General features: G+C 42.2%; 1 protein-coding gene across 2 annotated transcripts in view; it reads right to left on the bottom strand.

Moving 5' to 3' along the window:
• Positions 1-3,750, bottom strand: part of FRMD4A (FERM domain containing 4A) — a 395,327-nt gene that overhangs the window by 322,267 nt on the left and 69,310 nt on the right. The gene's annotated exons all lie outside the window — the stretch shown is intronic.

The following is a 3,750-nucleotide window of genomic DNA, read 5'->3' as shown; positions in this document are numbered from 1 at the left end:
TCTTCTCCTTCTCCTTCTCCTTCTCCTTCTCCTTCTCCTTCTCCTTCTCCTTCTCCTTCTCCTTCTCCTTCTCCTTCTCCTTCTCCTTCTCCTTCTCCTTCTTTCTCCTTCTCCTTCTCCTTCTCCTCTTCTTTTCTTCTCCTTTCTCTTTTTTCTTGTATTTTTTCTTTTTCTCTTTCTTTCTTTCTTTCTCTTTTTTCTCTTTATTTATTTTTTTTTTTTTTTTTCAAACCTACCAGCCCACTATCATAACATTTTCACCTACATTACCTCTTCCATTTGACGAAAAATTATTTACTTGAATGCTGTGCAATTCTTGCTGTACAGAGAAGGGAGAAGGCAGGACAGGCAACATAGCACTCTTCCACCTCTGCTGCTGTCATTGCTACCCTGGGACAACATTGAGCGTTCGTTGTATTCTGCACTGGATGAAGCATCAGAGGTGCAAAAGGCCTCCATGTTCCCCAAGTTTGAATTCCACAAGGGAGCTCAGAAAACTCTTTGCTCTGCCAGAGTGGCCAGAGAAAAAATAAATGTAATTTTTGGATTCCAGCCTGCACGGGGTAAAGCACTTTTCCTTCTGTTTGACAGCAGACCACCTGTTCTGCTACACGCAGTGAATAACCAGCTCCACGCAATGAGCACTCACTGTCTGGGATTAATTCTCTAGCAGGCATGTGTGCTTAGTCTCAGCAGTCAGGTGCAGCTGCTGCCTCACCTAGGTTGTCATCGCTGCCTATCAGGGAGGAAGTTCATGGCCTCTCGTGATGGCCCAGAGTCTCCCAGCAAACTGTTTTCTCAGCGATGGTGAAGCTGATCTGCATTGCCAACAGAGAGGCGTTGAGACATCTGGCTCTACAGATGCAGTGGGGCAGAACAGAGCCCCTCATGACACCAAAGGACCTTGTGGTTTATCTGTGAGAGAGACCTGCCTTTTTCATGGGACTCTGATCAATCTCACAGGCCCTTATCCCTATGACTCACCACTGCCAGTGGTGCGAAGAGCTGCTCCCCTGCTTCTTTAACCAAGCACACCAGGACAAAGCAATGTCACGAATCATGCCTCTTGTTAGAAACTCTGATACAGGGCAAAGGACCAGGTCCCCAAACTTTCTCTTCCCTTTACTTCATCCAAAAAAAGGAACAGTCATCATTTAGCTCAGAAAAAAAACCCCTCATATACACTGGAAGGACTTCAGGTATCAAAGACAGCTTTCCCAAGTCCAGCCTGAAGGTGTGAGTTAGTCTTACTCTGAGTAAAAAATAGTCATTAAGGGAAGGATTTATTTCATTTGCACTCAGACATGTCAAAATCACATGCCTAATTTTAAGTTAGTCACTCCACACTATGCTTCCCTTAGCCACAGATGTCCAGAGGCCACTCATCTGATCTCAGATGCCCATTTTAGGATGAAATGTACTACCTGTTGGAGGCATCTACTATTTTTAATTGACTCTAGCGAGACAGTAGGGTTAATAGCCCAGAATTAGATGTCTAATTTTCTCATGTCCTAAACTAGGTCATAAAAATCACCTCCTGTCCTCATAGGCAGGGCTGAACTGCTTAGGCCAGTGATCAAGGGACATGAGCACAACTAAAAGTGATGGCAACAGGTGGCTGGATGAAGGGAAGGGTGGGAATGTCCTGTGCCCTGAATTAGATAAAGGGGAGTCAAGCCTGAATGACCTCTGGTGGTGGATCCAGACTATATAGTCAAATGGGGTGCACTAGTTTGGGGATCTGTCCAATGAATGCAATCTCAAGATGACAGAGCACCAAGACTGGACAATGAAGCAGAAGAGAAGCCACTAGGGATAATCTAAGTGCAACATCATCGTCTTTTGCTTCTTTCACCTGTTCTTACCAGCTTTTCACCTACATTGTCTATTTTGGGATTTGAAAATAAATGGTTTTATCTATTTGTAGCTTAACCAAGAATGTGTTAAAAGCATTTTAGAGAAAATGGGTAAACATGAAGGATTTTGTTATGCTGGGGGAGAGTAATGATATTCTTGGTCTGGAATAAGGCATGACTAACCTTCTCTAGTATATTGTGGTTTATATATTTTAAAAAGTATATATAGTTTGACCTCATGGTTGGCACCTTGGTGATGAGCAAGTGAATGAAGAGTAAGGAACAAGGCTTGACATCCACTATCTCAGAATGGCTCGGCCACAGCCATGGAGCAAGTGGCTGCATCATGAGCTGAAGCAAAACTGAGGCTCACAGGACCACATCCATCTACTCCTTCCCGATCAGTTGCTTGAGGGAGATTATTGCAAACGTGATGGATCGGATCACTTAATCCAGTTAGACAGCAGCTCAAGCAGATGAGTAAATAAGAGGAGCAGGGAGTATGGTGAACTCTGCTGACCCACAGCAGCAGCCGGTCAAAGTGGCAGCTTTCAATGTGGCTCTTGACCAGCTTCTTGGGATAGATGTTGCTAACAAAATACATGCAAGTGACACAAGAGATGTGTAATTTCGGGCAAAGTATTCACCATCAGAAGGCCAGACGGTGGAAAAGGCAATGGTAGATGTTTCTTCATTACCTTGTGCACCTTTAGGAACAAGTAAAATGTTTCTCATTCACAAAAACAACACAAAAAGAGAAAGAAAGATGAAGCTTAACAACCTGTTCAGCTACTCCTGTGCAAGGCAGAGGACAGTGCTTTGAATACAGGGCAAATTGATATGTAAGACTGGAAATGGTAATTGCAGGACTGGGTTTTGGAGGGTGATGCAGCACAGCTGAGCTACATTTAATGAGGGTGCTCGGACACCACGAGATCTGCACAGCAACCAGTCTCTCATGAGCAAAATGCAGTGATTCGCACCTTGCGTCATTTGGTATTAATCAGCACAGCGCCTTAATTAAAATTTAACACCTGAGTTAGGAAGATTTTGATCATTAATGACTGTATGCAATGCCACACTCAGCGTGAACCGTCAGATACGTATTTTCATTTTGTATATGCAAATCCTGCAGCTGGAAAAGGAAGTGTTTTGGTCGCTTTTTTTAAAAAATGTAAAAAATGGAAATCATTCCACTCATTACCCTTGGTAACACCAGCAAAAAGTGTGCTACATTTTGTCACCCTTTCTAAGAAAAAAAAAGATGCTCACAGCGATATAAACTAGTGTGTTAATATATGTGATTCATTATGGTCTGATCAGTTATTTTATGTGACATTTGATTCTGCCCTCTTATAAAGTTTTATTAGGTGGAAGAATCAGTGCCTGGGTTGGCAAACAGAGGAGGGTGAAATCTAGAGCCCGATATCTTTACACAGAGTAAAAGGACATCAAAGGATTTCTCAAGTAGGTGGGTGAGGATTTTGTTTTGGGAGAGTGACAACAAATCTTCCTTCAAAAGCCCCCAAATGCAAGGAAAGAATATGCATTTTGCTGACAGCAGAAATGAGTAGCAGAAGTCCATTCTTATTGAATTATCACCACATACATAGGCATGTAAATATACAAATACGTATTCAAATACATTTAGCTTACAGATGTTTTCCAAACTTTTAAAATAAATAACAGGTTTTTATAGTCTGGCAAAGCCCAGTATTTTGAGATAATTAAGCCTGATTGCTTTCAGAGAAGCCTGTTAATAGGCTTTGGTTGTTTATCAGGGGTCATTTAACATAAGCAACGTACAAAATATTCCCCAAAATCATCAAGGCACTTCCCATGAACAAGCCTGCTTAAACAGATGATGTGATGGGTCTGTGTTGGACCTCTCTGT

Source organism: Columba livia, chromosome 1 (assembly GCF_036013475.1).
Source record: "Columba livia isolate bColLiv1 breed racing homer chromosome 1, bColLiv1.pat.W.v2, whole genome shotgun sequence".
NCBI classification, from domain to species: Eukaryota; Metazoa; Chordata; class Aves; order Columbiformes; family Columbidae; genus Columba; species Columba livia.
This window is presented reverse-complemented; position numbering and strand designations above follow the sequence as displayed.